A 24,413-nucleotide genomic window follows, 5' to 3' on the forward strand; every position below is an offset into this window, starting at 1 on the left:
TTTGTTTGTTTTATCTTGTTTTTCATTTGTGCTTTACCCACAGGCTTTCAACCGGTCTTGAGAAAGACCATGTGCCAAAAGGGATGGAGGAACGTGGAGGGACTTAGAAGGTTTTATGAAGGTTTCTATACAGATTATAACCCTATCTCAGTGAGGGCAAGAAAGTAATTAGCTAAGCTTTTAGGAAATATTGAATTCATTAAAATAATTAATAGCTACACCTCCTCTGGCCTTGGCATAGCACCAGCCTCCATATACTTTTACTTCTTACAACCTCTGTAGGAGGAAAGGGACACAATTATCTCTAATCTGCAAATGAATAAGCTCAGGCTTGAAAAAGTCCATTGAATTTTCAAAGTCAAATAGCTGGTAAATTTTGTACCCAGGTTTCTGTCCCAGGCACCTTAACCTCAGAGCTCAGTATACCATTTTTATCTCCCAACTCCTGGCTCAGTTAACTTATTCATCTGGGATGTAGAGTAAGCCATTCCAGCTGAAGGCAGGAAAGAACTATTCTCACTGAGACCAGCGTTCCATGCAGCCAGCCAACTGACTGAAGCCATGTATTTGAGATATAATAGTACGTTTTTGAATGGATTGACAGTCTTACAGATTTCAATGGTGTTGCTAGTAATCGTAGTAACGTATATCATAGAATTAGTATGAGTATTGCATTCAGTCTTGCCCCTCCAAACCATTTATAGATTTGGAAGCCAAGTAAGTAAATCATCACAGGGATTATATTTTCTCAAACCTGTCACACACTTCATGTTCCTGTGAGTTTGTTACCTGTTTCGTGTTCTTTTAAGCATTTTTTTTCTGGTAGTGAATATAATATGAGCTAACACAGAGGATCATATCATCAAAACAGATTCACAAGAACCAGAGATCTTATTCAGTTGTGACTCTTTTTTTTTATTTATTTGTTTATTTTCAGATGTACATCATAATATATTTCAAATTCTATGTAGATTACATCATGTTCACCACCTGAAAACTAATTATAGTCCATCCCCTCACATGTGAGCCTAATCACCCCTTTTGCCCTCCCCCCTCTCCCCCAATCCAATCTCCAATGCTATGTGTTTGTTTGTCGTCGTATTTATCTTCTACTTATGAGTGAGATCATACGCTATTTGACTTTCTCCCTCTGACTTATTTCACTCAGCATAATACCCTCAAGGTCCATCCATGTTGTCACAAATGGCCGGATTTCATCATTTCTTATGGCTGAGTAGCAGTGCGTCGTGTATAAATACCACATCTTTTTCCATTCCTCCCTTGATGGGCACCTAGGTTGCTTCCAAGTCTTAGCTATTGTGTATAATGCTGCAATGCACATAGGGGTGCAGGTATCTTTATACCTTTGTGTTTTTAAGTTCTTTGGATAGATACCCAGCAGTGGGATAGCTGGATCATATAGTAGATCTATCCTTAATTTTCTGAGGATACTCCATACTGCTTTCCATAGTCGTTGCACCAGTTTGCACTCCCACCAGTAGTGTACAAGGGTTCCCTTCTCTCCACACCCTCTCCAACATTTGTTGTTTCCTGTCAGTTGTGACTCTTAATGATAACTTAGAGAATTCAAGTAATCACAAGGCACAGACAGCATGGAAAAGTCCAAAGTGCCAACAACGTGGCCCAGGTTCCTTCTTGCTACATTAGGACATGCTGTGGCCCAGATTAAACAGACAAGGTCTTTATGTGGTGGGTACAGGTAGCATTGATACAAAAAGGAGCTAATTTAGTCCGGAAACATCTCTATTTTATACACTGATAAATACATAGCTTATGTGACATCTTCCAGTTATTCATGGTCCAGAAACCCATAGATTCCAGGTTGGTTTATGATAAGCAATTCTAGACAGACCAGGCACCTCTTGCTAAAAGTGTGTCATAGATAAGCGATCTCCCCCTATTAAATACCACTAATCTGTTTTCCAGAAGGTCTGTCATTAGCACATTCACAAAGGGACTTGACTAGGCTTTCCCCAGTCCTCCCTCCATGCAGAGAATGACTGCAGGGCTGTGCTCTTTCCTTCCCCAGTGCTACTCATTAGAGACATCTTTGAAAATATAGAAAAACCAAGAGGAAAATAGAAATTACTAGGCATCACCAATCCAGAAATATTTATTATTAAAAATACTTTGTTGTGTTTCACTCTTATGATTTTCTATACAGATTATATTTCTATGCAAATTGATTACTGAGAATCATACACTCTGTATATGATGCATGTAAACAACTTATTACTCTGGATAAGACATTGGGACTATATTCCCATATTTCTAAATAATCTTCCAAAATATTATTTTTAGTGATTGTTTACTACTATGGCATTTGTATACACCATTTATATTTAATAAATTGGCATTATTATGTGTTAAATTGTTATATGCTGGTAGAGTTTTCCCCCTAGAAAATTTGCAATTTATACTGTACTCCCAATGAGGTGTTCAAATAGCAGAACCACGCTCTTTCCCAATGCTAGATATTAATATATATTTTTTAATTTTAGTAATCACATAGGAACTTCCATCAGCCTGGATCTCTGAGTGGCTTCAACTAATAGGACCCTCCTATTGCTCCAAACTGGCCATATTAGCTGAACAAAAAGTAAACTGTTGTGTTAAGTTCCTGATGTTTGGGGGCTGTTTGTTACTTCAGAATAACGCAGTCCTTTCCTACCGATACACTTGCAAATATTTTTCCAGTTTTTTCCCTTTAATTTAAATTTAGTTAATAATTGTTTCTGCTGTATAAAATTTTTTATAACGGCAAATTCTCAAATTTTGACAATTGCAGATTCCTCCTTTGCTTTTACTCATTGAAAGCTTTTCTGCTAAATAGAAATGAGATAAATATTCACCCATGTGTCCTTCTAGTTCTTTTGTGGTTTTGGTTTTTACATTTAATTCTTCTTTTCTAAATAGCATTTACTATATTTTTTTCTAATCACGAGAAGAATACAGACGAAGAAAAAAATCTTGAAAAATGTAACAATGAACAAATGAAATAAAGAGCAAAATCTTATATTGTCACCACCACCAAAAAATAACCAGCAATAAATATTAAATTATGTCTGTTGCCAGCAAATCTTTTTTCCTATTTAGGTGGATGAGTGGAATAATACTTTATGTAAGATTTTTAAAGCTCATTTTTCAATTACGTAAAGCATGATAAATATTTTCTTGGATAAATACTTTCTAAAACTTCTGCTTAGCAATTTGCTGTGTGTAGATAACAAATGTATTTTTTTAATTCATTAATTCAGGGCCTTAAAACTGTTCCCAGTTTTTCACTATTATAAATAACAATGTGAAGACTACCCTTATACATATGCCAACGAGATAGCAACGAGAGGGACAATGGGGCACCCACTGGGTCCTGATGTTGGCAATGCGCAATTGCTCCTTGGAAGGCCACAATCTCCAGGTCTTATGGTCCCGTGTCTTTGTACCCCTCTCTCTTCCCCTCTCACTGTCTGTAGCATCTTTTCCCTAGTCTTTATGTAGGAATAGTAGGATCTCTATCTACCTGATTGATTTCATTGTCTCGGATCTTGTTTTTGGTTTATTCCAGAAATATTATTATGACTTATGTTCATCATTTCAGAAGGCCTAGTTTGTGTAAATTTTCAGTCTCCCAATCTTGTTCCGGTAACATATCTCATGTCTAATTAGTTCCATATAATTCAATAGAAGATGATAGTCTGGCTCAGACTAATTACAGCTATTAATGCAAGATAATGATATAGTGGTAATAAAAAGACCACATCTCTTTTCATATTTTGGAATTTACTATAAGCTCCTCTGTAGCTCAAAGAGGATCAAGTTTTCATTGCTCAGCTCTAAAACTAAAAGAAATGTCAGAAATCACATTTCAATACACAATTAATATTTCTCTGCCCGGCTGGCCATGTGGGCTTTCAGATTGCAATCTAATGTGTTTTGCAAACTTTTCTACCTAATTCTTGGCTTTATCCCCAGATTAGACACTGAACACTGTTTTAGCTACTAATTTCCTTGTATGGGCCATCTGTACTATAAAATAGAGGCAATGTTTTTCTTTGCAGTCACTTCTCAAGTCACAGAGATAACTGGTAGAGTTTGCAGTAAACAGCCAGGGAAATATATTGATTAATATTTCACTGTTCATAGATCTCTTAAATGTCCAGGCACAGGTCAAGTGAATAATAGAGGGATTGGCAAGTGCCTTATGAGAGGAGACAAAAAAGATTAAAATTCTTTTATATTTGTTTTCAACTTAACAATGCAAAGGGAGACAATATAATCGAAACCTCTGAAATCAGAAACCCCATGAGTAAAGTGGCCAAGAAGTTGTTCGAGAAATTCTAGAATTCAGTAACTTTCATATCAAAAAGAGGTGAATGGAGAGGAAGGAAGGTCATTGATAATCCCAGATTAAAATTTGTCAAAGCGTAGTATGAAATGGATTTCATATATACTTATTATTCTATATATAATATTCAAATAGATTTTTTTAAAAGATACAAAAATTTAAAATAGTCTGTTGTTATGGTTTTTTATAAGAGATAAGAATTGAACTTAGAAAACTAAAAATAGAAATTTATCGAGACTGAAAAAGCAGGACCTAGCGCCCCTTGCCACAAACTGCTCTGGGAGAAAAAAAATAAAACCCTAAAGGTTTTAGTGAACAAACTGCTTGAAAACCCCATTCTGTGGCCCTGTAACAATTAAAAGTGACTGCAACCTGCCGGCTCCTGAATCGTTAAATTCCAGCCCCAAATCTCCCAAGTGCTAAATCTAATTCCAATCCTAGGCTGATAATAACCTTTCTGTAAATTCTCTTTTCAAAACACCGTTGAGATTTTGTTCTTAGCAATTCTTTCCCTTGTCTGCAAGAACATGAATAAACTGGCTCATACGGTTGTCACGGGCTTCTGCAGAGATCTTTGAAAGGTCTATAACACATATTAGCTGAGCTTTCGTTCTTTTCCGGTTTTGTTTTCCTTCCTTTGTTGGTTGGAGTTTTTAATTTTTTTTATTGTGGTAAGAACACTTAACATGAGATCTACCCTCTTAACAAGTTTTTAGTACACAATACTGTATTGTTAACACAATGTTGTACAAGAGAGCTCTAGAACTTTTTCATCTTACAAAACTGAAACTCTATACCCATTGATCAACAACTCCCCATTTCCCCCTCTCCCCACCCCCTGCAACCACCATTCTACTCTCTGTTTCTATGAGTTTGACTATTTTAGATATCTCATACAAATGGAATCATGCAGTATTGGTCCTTCTGTGACTGGCTTGTTTCACTTAGCATAACATCTCCAAGGTTCATCCATGTTACCACATATGGTGGCAGGATTTCCTTTTTTCTTAAGGCTGAATAATCTACATTTTCTTTCTCCACTCATTGGTTGATGGACATTTAGGTTGTTTTCACATCTTGGCTGTTGTGAATAATGCTGCAATAAACATAGGAGCGCACATTTCTCCTCGAGATCCTGATTTTAATTCTTTTGGATAAATATCCAGAAGTGGGACTACTGGATCATATGGTAGTTCTATTTTTAATTTTTTGAGAAACCTCTATACTGTTTTCCATAATGGCTGCACCATTTTACATTCCCAAGAACAATGTGCAAAAGTTCCAATTTCTCCACATCCTCACCAACACTTACTGTCTGGTCTTTTGCTAATAGCCATTCTGACAGGTGTGAGATAAGCCGTCACGGTGGTTTTGATCTGCATTTCCCTGACGATTAGTGATTGTGAGTATCTTTTCATATACCTGGTGACCATTCGTATGTCTTCTTTGGAGAAATGACTATTTAAGTCCTTTGCCCATTTTTTCATCATGTTTTTTGGGTTTTGCTGTTGAGTTTCAGGAGCTCCTTATGTATTTTGGATTTTAATCCCTTATCAGATATAAAGTTTGCAAATATTTTCTCCCATTCCATAGGCTGCCATTTCACTCTTCATTGTTTCCTTTGCTCTGAAGAAGCTTTTTAGTTCAATGTAGTCCCACGTGTCTATTTTTGCTTTTGTTGCTTGTGCTTTTGGTGTCATATCTAGGAAATCATTGCTGAAACCAATATCATGAAGCTTTTCCTCTATGTTTTCCTTTAGGAATTTTACACTTTGGGGTCTTAGGTTTAAGTGTTTAATATATTTTGAGTTGATTTTGGTCTATGGTATAAAAGCCCGATTTTATTCTTTTCCATGTAAATATCCAGTTTTCCCAACACCTTTTGTTGAAGAGACTATCCCTTCCCCCATTAGGATTCAAGATGATCTTGAAATAAACCTACAAATACACAGTCAACTGATCTTTGACAGGGGTCCCAAGAGTGTACAACGGCAGCTTTTTAATTGAGGATTAAAATAAAATCAACGCAATATCAGCCTGCTGTTGCTCATATTGTCCTCCCTATCTACTGAACACTCCAGCCACTGTCTTAGTGAGCAACTGAATGTTCACGCAATGTGTCTTGCTCACCCTTCATTCTAAGCATCTGCCCAGTGCCATGAAACCACAGTTCATACGCAACATGCTCAAGCCCCTCACTCAAAATTTTCACCACCTTTCTCCTTAATGTCAGAGCCTTGCAAAGCTTTTCTTCTCTTCCTCACAGTGTCTTTTGAGCCTAGAAAAACTGCATAAATACTGTGAAAAAGTACTGGGTCAAAGTTTAAAAGACAAGTTCTAGCCCAAATTCTAATTGCTGTACACACTTCATTACTCAACAGCGCCATTTCCCCATTTGGACAATTATGGAATGGAGGATGAACAGATATATGTGTATAGACTGCATGAATTCAGTCATATGCACTCAAGCTCAGAAAAGAGCTATTAAACCCACACACACACACACACACACCAGCAACAGCAACAATTTTAGAATGACAAAAACTTTTACTTGTGTGTCTTGAAACTAGAAAGAGATCTTAGTAACTAATTCGCAGAAATGCTAAATTAAATCTTCACTTCCTTCATATGCTACAGCTGCTCCTGGACCGCTCTCTCAAACTCCTCTTCATGCCCAACTCACCTGATTTGTCTGTCTTCTTCCTCTTTTCTTTCCTCAGTACCTTATTATATAGCATATCTAATGTGCATCAAAACACCAGGAGGGCTTGTTAAAACACAGATGGCTGGGCTCCAACCCGAGTTTCTGATTCAGGAGGTGTGGGACGGGACCCAAGAATCTGCATTTCTAGCAAGTTCCCAGGTGATGCTGATGGCCCAGAGATCACTCTTTGAGAACTGCTGATGTAGACTGCCGTAGCTTCTCTGCCTGTGTCCTTCTCTTTTCCTCCTGACTCTATATGTAATTCTGACTCCCACTTTCCATTCTTCCAATTCTCTGCCACAAAAATACCAAAAACACAAGTGTGACAGATAATTAACTCTCCTGAGACGGCCGACTGAATTCTTCTCAGTGGGCAGATGAATAGAGGAAAGCTAAGTAGTCTCATTAGTAACGATTTTACTGTAACTTGTATAAAATATGCAACACTACAGATGAAGCTCAAAAACATTATGAAAAGAGAAAAGAGCCAAACACAAAAGATTACATGCTGTATGATTCTATTTACACAAAATTCTAGAAATAAAAGTATAGCTACTTAAAGCAGATTAATGATTGCATCAGGCCGGGGGCCTGTGGAGGGGAATGACTACAAAGGGGCACAAGGGAACTTTCCGGAGTGTTGGAAATGTTCTAAATCTTGATTATGCTGGTGGTTTCACAGATATATACAACTGCCAAAACTCATTAAATCGTACACTTAAAAATGAGTGAATTTGTCATATGTAAATTATGCCTCAGTAAATCAGGGAATGCCAGCCCTGGTGTGCTAGTGGTTAAGATTCGGTGCTCATACTGCCTCAGCCTGGGTTCAATTCCCAGTTAGGGAACCACATCGCCCATCTGTTGGTTGTCATACTGTGGTGGCTGCGTGTTTCTGTGATGCTGAAAACTATGCCACTGGTAGTATTTCTGATCCCCGCAAGGGTCACCCATGGTGGAAAGGTTTCAGCAGAGCTTCCAGACTAAGACAGACTAGGAAGAAGGACCTGGCCACCCTCTTCTGAAAAAAATTGGCTGTGGAAAACACTGTGAATAGCAGTGGAGCACCGTCTGATGCAGCACCAGAAGGCGAGAGGATGGCGCAGAAAGACCAGGCCGGGTTCTGCTCTGCTGTCCACAGGGGCACTAGGAGGCCTGTAGACTGAACAACAAGAACAAATCAGGGAACCATACATCTGTATACATAATGTACATACACATTACATATGTGTAATTTTGAGATGTCTCCAAAAATACAAAGATCCCATTTAAATTCAACTGGTGGATTCTGCCCAATTTTCCTCTGATTTTAAGAGGTTTTTTTGTGTGTGTTAGTTTTCGGTTTTTTGTCTTCTACCCCATGCGCTAAAAGGACACCCACCCAGGCTATTGTTTCCATAATCAGTGTCTGAATTAATGAAAGCGAGTGAGGCCCTCTCTTCTCCCCCTGACCCGGGTTCAAAAGATGTCTACGAATTACGTTTGTGAACTAATAAACACTGGCTACCTTTGCTTTAGTTTGAACATGGTTTGCTTGATGAAGAAAACGTAAACAAAGTGCAACAAAGGAAATAACACGGTTTAGGGCAGATCTTCAGAAATCTCTCTCCGTGGCAATGCTTGGTGTGGTCCCTTCTTTTCCATCTCCCAGAGGAATAATTACACAAGTTCTACTTTCTGCTCACCTGCCTCCTCGTGTCGGATTTGGCATCCCTATTGCAAGATAATTGCCGTCTGGAATATTCAATTAGCTTTTAATTAAATATTGCTCATTAATATAACTGCAAGACAATAAAACATATGTCATTTGATTAGCCAAAAATTCAAATATAAATTACATTCATTTTTATGCCAACATGCACTTTACCTAATGAGACAGTTGTCACCCTGCTATAAAAAGATGGTATGTGATCTTATTTTCTTTTAGAGATTTTTTTAAATGCCTGCAAGCAAAGTTTAAAAATTATATGCAACAACTTATATTCTTCTTTTTTTTTTTCACTTGCAGTAACATTGTATTATAACATTATATAGCTTTTGGATGTACATCATAATATATTCTGAATTCTATGTAGATTACATCATGTTCACCACCCAAAAACTAATTACAGTCCATCACCTCACATGTGAGCCTAATCACCCCTTTTGCCCTCCCCCCGCCATGGTAACCACCAATCCATTCTCCGTTGCTATGTGTTTGATTGTCGCTGTTTTTATCTTCTACTTATGAGTGAGATCATACGCTATTTGACTTTCTCCCTCTGACTTATTTCACTCAGCATAATACCCTCAAGGTCCATCCATGTTGTCACAAATGGCCAAATTTCATCATTTCTTATGACTGCATAGTATTCCATAGTGTATAAATACCACATCTTCTTTATCCATTCATCCCTTGATGGGCACCTAGGTTGCTTCCAAGTCTTGGCTATTGTGTATAATGCTGCAATGAACATAGGAGTGCAGGTATCTTTATGCCTTTGCATTAAAGAACTTTTTGGATAAATACCCAGCAGTGGGATAGCTGGATCATATGGTAGATCAACCTAACAATTGGGAGAAGATATTTGCAAACCGTATATCAGATAAGGGGTTAATATCCAAAATATACAAAGAACTCATACAGCTCAATAACAAAAAAACCAACAAGCCAATTAAAAAATGGGCAAAAGATCTGAACAGAGATTTCTCCAAAGAAGATATATGGATGTCCAACAGGCATATGAAAAGATGCTCAACCTCATTAGCTATCAGGGAAATGCAAATCAAAACTATAATGAGGTATCACCTCACTCTGGTCAAAATGGCTATAATTAACAAGACAGGAAACAACAAATGTTGGAGAGGATGTGGAGAGATGCGAACCCTTGTACACTGCTGGTGGGAGTGCAAACTGGTGCAGCCACTATGGAAAGCAGTATGTAGTTTCCTCAGAAAACTAAGAACAACTTATATTCTTTTCCTTATCTTTACATTGACTATCCAGAACAGGAAGGTATATACAGTTACAGACAATGAAATTTCTCTATGACAGCAAGTGTTTAGATATTAGCTTAATGCTCAGTTTTTGACTATGTCCCTTTATATGTCAAAATTTACCTGTTAGGGGACAGATGTCTTTTAATTTAACAATGTATTTTTTTTCCTAATTGTAAAAGTAATATATAGTTATATAAGAAACCTTTGAAAATACAGAAGGGAAACCTACTAATACATTGATGTATTTTCTTCCATTTCTTTTTTTCTAAGAATTTTTTTCTGTTTCTTATTCTGTTTTAAAAAATTAAAATTATAGTATACACTATAACATTTAATTCTGCTTTTTTAATTTAATATTATATTATGACCATATACCATGTCACCAACTAATCTGAAAATAAAACCTATATAATGTTCTGTCATATAGACCAACTATAGGACCTTAGGAGTTTTTTCCCTTCAATTTTTCACTATTATAGGTAAAAAAGCAAACATATTTATGTGTAAATCTTGACCACATCTCTGATTATTTCCTTAGGATTGATTTTCAGAAATAGAACTATTGAATCACAAATATTAAGGTAATACTGTATTCTCAGCTCCTTGTGACTTTACAGGGCAGAGACAGGCCAGGTGCAAACACTTCCAGGCCCTGTGTAGACCCTGAAATTGATCTTCCAATGGAAGGAAGAGTGACTGATATGGTTGGAGAATTAGAGAGAGCTGACACCCTTTGATAGAGGTATCTGTGAAGTGCATCCCATCCCTTGACATCTTGGCTCACTTAACTCTGGGAGAAAAATCACCAGGGCAGGGATTCCCCGCCACCACCACCACCCCAGTGAGGAGTGACTGCTGTGTTAAGCTTCATGAGCTGTAAGGGGGGTGGGGGGTGTTGGAAGTGGGCAGTAGGAAGTTAGTGTTAGCAGATCCCAAGGTCTAGGATTGGAAGGAGGAGAAGAGGCCCCACCACGTTCTCGAATCCATTTTACTCAACAAGGCTATGCTATAGAACAGTTCATACTCCTTGACTCAGCTTGGGACTCTATCTACAACAACTCAAGTGGGGATAGGGGCAATTAGCAGGATTCAGGCAACAAAGTCCATTAAACCTCCAACAAAAGGATATAAAGCAAGAGCTCGGGGAAGATAGAGCAGTAAATCCACACTCTGAAACATCCCTTCTGCTCCAGATACATAGCAGTGATAGAAAAAATATGAAAAAAAAGGAGTAAAAACTATTCAAAAACAAGAGATGAATACCTTCATAGAGCAGACGTGGAAGAGACATGCAAAATGGGAGCTGGGCTCTGGATCAAGAAGCAAACAAGAACGATTATAAGTTCAGTCACTATGAAGTAATAGGGAATAAAAATGATTCAGCTGGCTGGGCAGGGAATCAGAGCAAGACCCACTGCCTAAGACAAGGTTTGCTGAAGGATCTGCAATTCATGAAAGCAGGCTGAAGAAAGCTGTGACCAACTCTGCATAGGACTACAGATTATAGCCAGGGGAGGCCAAAAGACATAGATGAAAGAAAATTCCAAATAACATGATGACAGCTAATGGTAAGAAAGACATTTAACAAACTTAATGTGATCTTGAATTCATTCCAAGTGATACTAATTTTTTATTGCACTAATAATAGTTTACATCATTGGGAAATGTCAGTTGTACATTATTTCTTGCCCATCGCCATCTAAGTACTCCCCTTCACCCCCTGTGCCCACCCCCTTCCCCTAGTAACCATGTCCATGTGTTTGTTTACCTTCCACATATGAGTGAAGTCATATGGTGTTTGTCTTTCTCAGTCTGGCTTATTTCGCTTAACATAATACCCTCCAGGTCCATCCATGTTGTTGCAAATGGGATGATTTTGTCTTTTTTATGGCTGAGTAGTATTCCATTGTGTGTGTGTGTGTGTGTGTGTGTGTGTGTGTGTGTGTGTGTATACACATATATATATACATACACCACATCTTCTTTATCCAATCATTGGCCGATGGGCACTTGGATTCTTTCCACATCTCGGCTATTGTGAATAGTGCTACGGTAAACATAGGGGTATATAGGTCACTTTGGATTGTTGATTTCAAGTTGTTTGAGTAGATACCCAGTCTACTGGATAGCTGGGTCGTATGGTAGTTCTATTTTTAGTTTTTTGAGGAATCTCCATACTGTTTTCCACAGTGGCTGCATCAGTTTGCATTCCCACCAGCAGTGTATGAGGGTTCCCTTTTCTCCACACCCTCGCCAACATTTGCTATTTTTAGTCTTAGTTATTATAGCCATTTTAACAGGTATAGGGTGGTATTTTAGTGTAGTTTTGATTTGCATTTCCCTGATGATCAGTGATATTGGAACATCTTTTTATGTGCTTATGGCCATCTGTATACCTTCTTTGGAAAAATGTCTGTTCATATCCTCTGCCCATTTTTTCATTGGGCTGTTTGTTTTTTTGTTATTTAGCCGTGTGAGTTCCTTATATATTATGGACATTAACCCCTTGTCAGATATATGATTTGCAAATATTTTCTCCCAGTTGGTGGGTTGTCTTTTTGTTTTGATCCTAGTTTCTTTTGCCTTGCAGAAGCTCTTTAGTCTGATGAAGTCCAGTTTGTATATTTTTTCTTTTGTTTCCCTTGTCTGAGAAGACATGGCATTCAAAAAGATCCTTTTAAGTTCGATGTCAAAGAGTGTACTACCTGTATTTTCTTCCAGAAGTTTTGTGGTTTCAGGACTTATCTTCAAGTCTGTGATCCATTTTGAGTTTATCTTTGTGTATAGTGTAAAATAGTGGCCTACTTTATTTTTTACACGTGGCTGTCCAGATTTCCCAATGCCATTTATTGAAGAGACTTTCCTTTCTCCATTGTATGTTCTTAGCTCCTTTGTCAAATATTAGCTGTCCATAGAGGTGCAGTTTTATTTCTGGGCTTTCAGTTCTGTTCCATTGATGTGTGTGCCTGTTTTTGTACCAGTACTGTGCTGTTTTGATTACTATGGCTTTGTAGTACATTTTGAAGTCAGGGATTGTGATGTCTCCAGCTTTGTTCTTTTTCCTCAGGATTGCTTTAGCCATTCCGGGGTCTTTGATTGTCCCATATGAATTTTAGGATTCTTTGTTCTATTTCAGTGAAGAATGTCATTGGGATTCTGGCTGGGATTGCATCGAATCTGCAGATTGCTTTGGGTAGTATGGACATTTTAACTATGTTTATTCTTCAAATCCATGTGCATGGAATCTCTTTCCCTTTCTTTATGTCATCATCTATTTCAATCAAGTCTTATAGTTTTCATTGTATAAGTCCTTCACCTCCTTGGTTAAATTTATTCCTAGAAATTTTATTCTTTTTGTTGTGGTTGTAAATGGAATTGTTTTCTTGAGTTCTCTTTCTGTAAGTTCATTATTAGAGTACAGAAATGCAATTGATTTTTGTAAGTTGATTTTGTACCCTGCAACTTTACTGTAGTTGTTGATTATTTCTACTAGTTTTCCAATGGATTCTTTAGGGTTTTCTATGTATATAAGACCATGTCATCTACAAACAGCGAGCATTTCACGTCTTCATTTCCTATTTGGATTCCTTTTATTCCTTTCTCTTGCCTAATTGCTCTGGCCAAAACCTCCAGGACTATGTTGAATGAGAGTGGTGATAATGGGCACCCTTGTCTTGTTCCTGTTCTGAGAGGGATGGCTTTCACTTTTTCCACACTGAGTATGATGTTGACTGTGGGTTTGTCTATATGGCTTTTATTATGCCGAGGTAATTTCCTTCTATCCCCATTTTGTTAAGAGTTTTTATCACAAATGATTGTTGGATGTTGTCAAATACTTTCTGTGCATCTATTGAGATGATCAGGTGGTTTTTATTCCTCATTTTGTTAATGTGGTGTATCACATGGATTGATTTGCAGATGTTGAATCATCTCTGGGTCCCTGGTATAAATCCCATTTGATCATGGTGTATGATCTTTTTGATGTATTGCTGTATTTGGGTTGCCAAAGTTTTGTTGAGGATTTTTGGATCTAAGTTCATCAGCAATATTGGCCTGTAGTTTTCCTTTTTTTGTGTTGTGCTTGTCAGGCTTTGGTATCAGAGTAATGTTGACCTCATAGGATGTGTTAGGAAGTGTTCCATCTTCCCTAATTTTTTGGAATTGCTTGAGAAGGATAGGTATTAAATCCTCTCTGAAAGTTTGGTAGAATTCTCCAGGGAATCTGGGATCCTAGGCTTTTATTTTGGGGGATGCTTTTGATTACTGTTCAGTCTCTTTACTTGGGATTGGTCTATTCAGATTCTCTATTTCTTCTTGATTAGCTTTGGGAGGTTATAAGAGTCTAAGAATTTATCTATTTCTTCTAGGTTGTCCATTTTGTTGGCATATAGCTTTCCATACTATTCTCTTATAATCTTTCGTATTTCTGTGGTATCCATTGTAATTTCTCCTCTTCCATTTCTAATTTTATTTATCTGAGCTTTCTCTTTTTTTCCTTTGTAAATCTGGCTAGGGGGTTGTCAATTTTGTTTATCTTCTCAAAGAACTAGCTCTTTGTTTCACTGATCCTTTCTACGGCCTTTTTTGTTTCAATTGCATTTACTTCTGCTCTAACTTTCATTATTTCTCTCCCTCTGCTGACTTTGGGCTTTATTTGGTCTTCTTTTTCCAATTCATTTGGGTCTAGTGTGAAATTGTTTATTTGGGATTTTTCTTGTTTGTTAAGGTGAGCCTGTATTGCAATGAATTTCTCTCTTATACCACTTTTGCTGCATCCCACATGAGTTGGTATGATATGTTTTTATTTTCATTTGTCTCCAGATATTTTTTGATTTCTCCTTTAATTTCTTCAATGATCTCTTGGTTGTTCAATAGTGTGTTGTTTAGCCTCCACATCTTTGTCCCTTTCTCAGCTTTTTTCTTGTAATTAATTTCTAGCTTCATAGCATTGTGATCAGAAAAGATGCTTGTTATTATTTCAGTCTTCTTAAATTTGTTGAGGCTTGCCTTGATTCCCAACATATGGTCTGTCCTTGAGAACATTCCATGCGCACTCAAGAAGAATGTGTTTTCTGCTGTTTCTGAATGGAGTGTTCTATATATATATATCTATTAAGTCCCACTGGTCTAGCTTTTCATTTAATTCCACTGTTTCCTTGTTGACTTTCTGTCTGGATGATCTGTCCATTGACGTGAGTAGAGTGTTTAAGTCCCCTACTATTATTGTGTTATTATTAACATCTCCTTTTAGGTTTGTTAATACTTGCTTTATGTATTTTGGTGATCCTGTGTTGGGTGCACAGATATTTATAAGTGTTGTCTTCTTAGTGGAGTGTCCCTTTGATCATTATATACTGCCCCTCTTTACCTGTCTTATCTTGAAGTCTACTTTGTCAGCTACAAGTATTGCAACACCTGCTTTCTTTTATTTGCCCTTAGCTTAGAGAATCGTCTTCCATCCCTTCACTCCGAGCCTGTTTGTCATTGGAGCTGAGATGTGTTTCCTGGAGGCAGCATATTATTGAGTCCTGTCCTCTAATCCATCTCACCACTCTGTGTCTTTTTATTGAAGAATTCAATCCATTTACATTTAGGGTGATTATTGATATATGAAGGCTTAATGCTGCCATTTTATCACTTGTTTTCTGGTTCTCTTGCATTTCCTTTGTCTCTCATCCCATGTATTTTGGTCTACCAATTGAGTTATGCAGTTTTGTATCTTGGGTTTCTTAGTTTTATCCTTACTTATTATTTTTGTCTCTGTTCTGCTTTTTTGTTTAGTGGTTACCATGAGGTTTGTATGCAAAATCTCATAGATAAGAGAGTCCATTTACTGATAGCTTCTTATTTTCTTAGACTAAACCAATTCACTTCCCTCCCTCTTCCCCTCCTATATTGTTTTTTGTCACGACTTATTCCATCTTGTGTTGGGAGTTTGTGGTTAAAATTACAAGATTATCTTTGTTTTTGGTGTTTTCCTTCCCTTTATCTTTCATGTTATACTTGAGTATTTGCTAACCTGTTCTGATGTATAGCTACAATTTTCTGATTTTGTCTACTTATTTATCTCCTTACTCCAGGCTTTGAAACCCCCTTTTTTTTTTCAGGTATGAGGGCCTCCTTGAGGATTTCTTGTAGGGGGGCTCTTATAGCTACAATCTCCCTTAGCTTTTGTTTATCGGGGAAAGTTTTATTTCTCCATCATATCTGAAGAATATTTTCACTGAATAGAGTAGCCTTGGCTGAAATTTTTTGTCCTTCAAAGATCTAAATATATCATTCTAGTCTCTCCTTGCCTGTAAGGTTTCCGCCAAGAAATCCACTAAAAGCCTGATAGGGGTTCCTTTGTCAGTTATTTTCTTCTGCCTTGCTGCCCTTACTATTTTTTTCTTTTTCATTGATTTTTGCCAGTTTCACTACTATTTGCCTTGCAGTAGGTCTTTTTACACTGATATATTTAGGAAATCTGATAGCTTCTTTCACGTGGATTTCCATCTCCTTCCCCAGGTTTGGAAAGTTCTCTGCTATTATTTCTTTGAACAAGCTTTCTGCTCCATTCTCCTTTTCTTCTCCCTGCAGAATACTTATAATTCTTATCTTGCATTTCCTGTTTGAGTCAGATATTTCCAGGAGACTTTCTTCATTTCTTTTTAGGCTTACTTCTCTCTCCTCCTCTATCTGGAGCATTTCAATATGTCTATCCTCTATTACACCAATTTGCTCCTCAATGATAACTGTTCAAACGCAGGGAATTCATGCTTTGTTTTATCCCATCCATTGTGTCTTTCATCTCCATTATTTCTGACTGGTTCTTCTTTATGGTTTCAATCTCTTTTGTGAAGTAGCTCCTGAACTTGTTGAACTGTTTCTCTATATTCTCTTTTAACTCAAGTTTTTTTATGATAGCTATTTTGAATTCTCTGACATTTAGATTCCATATTTCTGTGTCATCAGGATTGATTTCTGGGCACTTGTCATTTTCCTTCTAGTCTAAAGATTAATATAATTCTTGATACTGCTAGAGGGCATGGCTCAGTTCTTTCACACTGTGGTATTATTTGGTCACTGTTACCACCTATCACGACTAGGTGAGGGTCAAGAGCTGCATATTCTGAGCCCTTTGTGTTCCACCAGGATCCCAGGCTCTGGAGTCACGAACTGGGCAAGGAGAGGGGTGCTTTGTTCTGGGTTCTCTTGGAGGTTTCCTGCTCTGTCCTCACTATCTGCTGTCCTGGGGTGTTGGCTTGATGAAGTCACCCCTGTGATAGCTTTCACCTTGGTAGGGGGCTTTTTCCTAGGCTGTGAGGGACCTCAGGGATCTTTGATGGTCCCACGAGGTGCACCCCTACCCGCTTCCTTTCCTCTTGGAGGCCACATGCAATCCCTGGATCACAGTCTTTTGAGGAGGGAGCAACACTTTCTCTTACCACATTCCACTTTCTCCAAGGGGAGCTCCAGCCTCTCCACCCACCGATGTATGGCTGTGTGGGTCTCTCAGATGTCTTTTGTGTTGTGTGGATGTTCTCTGTTGGAATATGAATGTCTTTTTCATTGTATCATGGAGGGGAGAGTTCACCAGGAGAGTTCACTCTGCCATGATGCTGACATCAATCTCCCAAATGATATTAATTTTATAGAACAGTTTTGCATGACTTTTAGGTAAGCATGTTAGGTCTTTCAATGACATGTATGAAGGAAATACAACCATAAAAAATAAAATGAAATTATAAAATAAAATCAAACAGAAATTTGTAAAAGGACAGGTGGATATAGAAAAGAGACAGAAATCTTAAAAAATAAAAATATGATAATTAAAAGTGTTTTACACTCTGGGCTGGCCCCGTGGCTGAGTGGTTAAGTTCGCATGCTCTGCTGCAGGCAGCCTAGTGTTTCATTGGTTCGAATCCTGGGCGCGGACATGGCACTGCTCATCAAACCACGCTGAAGCAGCGTCCCACATGCCACAACTAGAAGGACCCACAATGAAGAATGTACAACTATGTACCGGGGGTCTTGGGAGAGAAAAAGGAAAAAATAAAATCTTTAAAAAAAAAAGTGTTTTACACTCAATGAATAAGATAAATTCTGGAAAGGACAGAGTTGAAGAGAGAATTAGTTAATCAGAAAACAGTCTGATGATTCACCAAAAGCACAACAGTGAAGACAGAAAAAAATTATACACACACATACACATATGTGCATATGCATACATACACACACACACATATGTATAGAGCAGTACAAGACATAGACGAAAAATAGAGAAATGTCAACATATGTCTAATAAGAATCCCACAAACTAGAGAGAAAAGTAGAGGAGCAATTTTTGACAAATTAACGCCTGAGATTTTCCAGAATTGAAAGCACATATGCTCAGAGTAAACATGGACTCCAATTATTGAGTAAGATAAATAAAAATAAATCCATACTAATCTACAGAATGTAATTATAGAACATCAGTGAAAAGAATAGAAAAACTTAAAAGCTACTAAAGAGACAGACATTATTTAGAAGAAATATTAAGATTGACAGCAGATTCCTCTTTTCCAGAAAAAGATTTCAGAAGACAATGGTGTAAAATCTTAAAAGCACTGGGGGATAATAACCATCAGTCTTTTTTCGTTTGTTTGTCTGCTTGTTCTTCACAATCTCTCCAACATCTAAATATCTAAATGTTGGAACATCCTATGGTTCAATTCTTGGATCTCTTCCTTTATCTCTTCTTACTCCCTCATGAGCTCATCTAGCCTTATAGCTATAAATGTCATCTATATGTCATTGAATTCTGTTTCAGTTACCTATTGGTGCATAACAAACTTCCCTAAAACCTAGTGGCTTAAAATTACAATTGATTATTATCTCTCATTTTTCTGGGAGTTGACAGGCTCAGCTGGGAAGTCTGAGGGAGGAGGCATATAAGGCTTATTTATTTGCAAGTTTGATGCCTAGACTAGGATGACTGGTACAGTTAGAGGCCAGTTAGGCATCTCTACCTCCATAAAGGGTTCTCACTTCCTCACAGCATGGCAGTCCCAAATTAGTAGATCTTCTTACATGGTGGCTGACACCTAGAGTAAATATTCAAGAGACCCAGGCAGAAACTTCAGGCTTCTTATCACTTAGCCTTCAAAGTCCTACAACATCACTTCTACCACATTCTATTCATTAAACAAGCCACTAAGGCTTAGACTCTATCTTCAAGACAGCTGCTAGAGTGATTATTTTAAATCTATATTAGATCATGTTACTTAAAAGTAACCCAAAACCCCCCAACGGCTTCCCATATCATTCGGAATAAAAACCAAAGTCCTTACACTGAATAACATTACCTTATCTAATCTGACTTTTGTTCTCTGACTTTATCTCAAAGTATTCTTCCCCACTGCCTCCCTAGCCTTCATCTCACTCCAGGGACAATAGACGCCTTGATGCTCCTCAAACACATCAGATACTGGACACCCTTGCATCTCAAGTCTTCGCACCTGTTTCCTCCAGTGAGACCACTCTTCCACCAGATATCTGTAGACCTTGCTCCCTCATCTCCTCAGAGTTTTGCTCAGATATTACCTTCCCAGTGTGTCTTCACTTGCAATCTGCTCCCTTCCTTATCCCTTCCTCCACTTGATGTTTTCACCACAGCAGTTATGACCATGAGAAATACTATTTGATAATCTATTTATTTATTTAATTAATTATCACCATCTCCATCTACTAGAGTGTAAGTTCCTCAAGGCAAGAATTGTTATCTGTTATGTTTCCTGGTGTGTCACACACCTAAAAGAGGCCTGGCACACTGTAGATGTTAACTAAACAGTACTGTGCTGGTAAACTTTTAAGGTCTAGCTATCAAAAACAAAAACCTGATTTGCAGTATTTGCCAATTTCCATGGTGTTTGTACTCCCACCATCCAATTTCGAGCTAAGTGTTGCTGAACACGGGACTGGGAAACAATAGAGACAATTGGTTCTCATGAACCAGTACAAGTTGGCCCCACCACACCACTGTAATATTTGTTAAAAGAATGAGAAAATAAAAGGAAAGAAGGAAGAAAAATATATCTATACTATAATTCAAAATGAAGAGAATTAAAGATATTTTCAAATAAACAAGGACTATGGAAGTTTATTACCCACAAACCCTCATTGAAGGAACTACTAAAGAATACTTTCTTAGAAGAAGGGTAAAACCAGAGATTGCATGGAATACAAAAAATAATGGTAGTTCAGAAATTGATAAAATGTATTGATAAATGTAATTAATTGTCAACTGCAAAAATTGAAAAACAAACTAATTTTTTTATGTTTAAAATGTGGTACTAAACCTCTAGACAACAAAAAGAAGAGGGAGTTGAATGATAAAGAGACTATTGAAATGGCCTTTGCCTTTTTTAGGAGTTGAATAGAGATATTGAAGAATTGCATGTTAAATATTTTAGCATAGCTACTAAAAGCCTAAAAAATATTACCTATAGTTTCCAAATCTCCATGGTAAAAAATCAGGGAAACAATATTGAAAGCTTCGCATTCTAGTATATCAGGGGAAATTGAGCAAGGGAAAAGGATAATAAAGAGAAAACATAAAATAAAATTATAGAAATAATTCACAATACATATAAACAGATTAAATATCTCTGTTAACCAACGGAAGCATTTTTTTTTAATTCCAACTTTATATCTAAGTATACCTAAATAAAAATAATACAGAGAGGTTGTAAATTAATGATTGGAAAACTCTCAGAAAAAAATGACTTACAGGTAAAAAATGATGAAACACATGAATTTACTTATAATCGATTCTGAAATTCCACTAAAAATGGCAGTAAATGCTTTTAAGGCCTACATCTACAAAAACAAAGACAACGGTAAAAGAGATGTTAGCCATAAAATTTTAGAAGCTGTAAAACAAGTAGATTCTTGGTAACGGACTTAGCTTGTAGTCAAAAATAGCAAGAAAGCAAACTGATTTACACTGCAGGCTTGGAATTTTGTGGCACCAGGGATCTCTGGAATGGAGAGAAATAATGAAAATTATACTGTAAATAGAAATATTGGCTGGAAGTGTTTAAGAAGCAGTTCCCCAGGTCCCCATGGGGCTGTTTGAGGATTATACAAGTAATATATGGAAAGCACGTGGAGAAATGCCCAGCACAAGGCAAGTGTTCTATATATCTATATGTTTGCTGTTATTACTCCACAGTGAGACGCTAATAGATAATTCTACCAAGAAATGGAGAGGTAGCGTTATTAGCATACCACAGTGAAGGAGATAAATACTAAAGACTCATTGAAAAGAATTTGAAGTTGTTTCATCTAAGGGAAGGGAAATAGGGTGTTACTAGTTTTTTAAGACAAACCTCATGGAATATTTGACTCTATAATTGTGTTAAAATAAAAACTTAAAAGAAAATAAGGAATAAAAGGCAGGGAAGCTGTCACACACACTAGCAAACACTAACCAGAAGAAAGCTGGTGTGACAGTACTCATACCAGATAGAATACAGTTCCATTATTTAAGAGGGATAAACAAAGACATTACATAATTACAAAAGGACAATGCTTTTGAACTTGTGTGTACCTAGCAGCATAGCTTTACAATAGATAAAGCAAAAGTTGACAGGAGTACAAGAACAAATGTCTTTAAAAACATACGCAACCTTATTACCACAGTCAAAAGTTTGTATATTAAGCAAAGGAAAAAGAAGTATACAGATTGTCTGAGCAATAAAATTTACAAATTAGTCTGGTAGATATTCACAGAGCCCTGCACCCGGCAAGAATTCAAGTACACGTGGGATATTTACAAAAGTTGGCCAGGCTCTGGGTCACAAAGAAAGTCTCAACAAATGAAATAAAATTTAAAAATCCAGATCACACAGACTGCATTTTATGACCACGGTAAAATTGAATTATATATCAATAGTAAAAAGGACTTTTTTAAAAAGATTTCCATACGTTTGAAAACTTAGGAAAAATTGTTTCTTGAATACCTCATAGGTTAAAAGCAAATAACAATAGGAATCGCTAAACAAAGAGTGAATAACGATGAAAGTTCTGTGTGTTAAACCAATGCTTAGGATTATATTTACACCTTTAAATGCATATATGAAAAAACCAAAAAGTTAGAAATTAAATGAGCTAACTGTACATCTCAAAAGCAGTGAAAGAAAATAAAACCTAAAGAAAGTGAAAAGTCAAAATTAATCCGTTTTAAAAAAAGAAACAATAAAGAATATTGATAAAACAAAGCCAATTTCTTTGAAAAAATGAATAAGATCCACAAATCTCTAGAAAAAATGATTTTAAAAAAAGTAAAAAGTATTAGGAACAAAAAAATACACATAGAATGAGAGTAGTATAAAAAAACTTTATCATCCCCAAATTACAAACTTGAATAAAATGGACAATTTCCTAGAGAAATATAAATTTTCAAAGTTGACTCAAGATGAAATAAAAACCAAAGTGAATGATTTGTTTAATGTAGTACAAAGTTTGGGAGTGTTAAGTCTTGCAGTGGAATGAATGTCCACCCACAGACCCAGCACCCTTGGAGGAACTGGTCTGTCCACTAGAGTGTATGCTTGCCCCCTGGCCTGGTAGCAGTTAGGAGAATGGGTCGGGCAGGAGTCCCAGGACAGCAACAGGAAGTTGTGGACATGGTACCAGATGTGCCCCATTACTTGCAGTAAATATATCTGTTCAGAAATCCCCAAGACCTCAGAAACTCTCACGCATAGCACCAGTGAGCCTTGAAGCTACCCATAGAGATTGCAGTCGCCCAAGCCCTGCCGGGGTCTGTGGATGGCATCGTTGAACATCTATGTCAGACCAGGACACCAAACAGATTGCACGGCGCAGGTTGGAGGTCTAGGTCGTTTTCAAGCAACAGACAAGAGCTGGAGGAGAGATGCTACCACTTCTCCTTTTCTACAAGGCAAGGAAATGCACCATGCTGGGCTCCCACGTAAAACTATCGCCTGACATCTCCAGGTGCAGTTCTGTTAAACAGACCTAGAACGGGTGCTACAACATTAATGGACAAAATAGGAAATGTGTCCTCACAGAACTGCCGAAGCCAAAGGAGACACTGCCCTCATGTGGAAAAAAATTTTTTAAGGAAATAAACTCCTGTTGCTGATGAGTATTTTTCAGAAATATGCAAAAGGCTAGTTACACTCCCCCAACCAGAGCAGTCAGCTGACAATCCTCTACAGACCAAGATGTCTGAAATCCCGAAGTCAAATACTGCATGACAAAACATCATGTGCAAAGAGCAAATGATTAACTTTACCAAATAAAATTTAAGCCCATGGAGTTGTCTAGGGTTCAACAAAACTAGAAACTTATTTTTAATATAAAGAAAGAAGTAAACATAACATCTAGTTAATAGAAAATCCAATTTTCCTGACCCCACTAAATAAAAATGAATTTTTTTAAAGAAAACGGTAGTTGGAATGGGTGTCCAATTATCAATTTTCCCCTGGGCACCCACTAATTTCCCTGAAGCCCTAAGGCATAGCCACTCACAAGGAAAGAGCAGCGTGGTTTCACAAACTCACTCGTGAGTTTTCTCTGGGAGGGGCAGGAGCAACAGTGTTTGAGTGCACTGGGCACTGAGTCAGATCTTTGCTCAGTCTCCTGAACACACAGGACCTGCAAGAGGAGGAGGTGAAGTTGAGAGGAAGCAAGAGGAGGGTCCGAACTTCCATGAAACTGGAGTCTTGCCTTGGTCTCCAGCAGCTGCATAGTGTCCTGCTGGCTGCCTAAGTGTGATAGATAGTATCTAGACCACTACCACAGAAAGAAGCAAACGTATAAATCAGGGCTTTTCTCCTAGAGACTGGCTGTCAAAAGTTTGCCAAAACACCACTGCTTCTAGTATTTAGTCTCCTATTCTTGTTGTGTTTTTTTTTTTTTTTTTGAGGAAGACTGGCCCTGAGCTAACATCTGTGCCCATCTTCCTTTACTTTTTATATGTGGGACACTTGCTACAGCATGGCTTAATAAGTGGTGCGTAGGTCTGCACCCGGGGTCCGAACTGGCAAAACCCCACCGCCAAAGCGGAACATGGGAACTTAACTGCTATGCCACCGGGCCACCCCTAGTCTCCTATTCTTTAAGCTCTCTCCCGCTCTTATTCCATCTATCCTTACTCTTCATCAGTCGTAGACTTTCATTCTTTCGCCTGTCTTATTTGCCCTGTCTGGGAGCCATCTCTGGGCCTCACTTCCTCCGTCCGGTCTGGAATCCCTGTTCCATCACACCACTCTGTTCTTGCATCCTTAACAATCCAGCCCTACCCCGTCTAAAATTCCCCAACCATGACTCTGTCAAATCAAGACCTTTTTCTCCTACCTCATGGCATCC

The sequence above is a fragment of the Equus quagga genome, chromosome 5 (assembly GCF_021613505.1).
Source record: "Equus quagga isolate Etosha38 chromosome 5, UCLA_HA_Equagga_1.0, whole genome shotgun sequence".
Classification (NCBI taxonomy): Eukaryota; Metazoa; Chordata; class Mammalia; order Perissodactyla; family Equidae; genus Equus; species Equus quagga.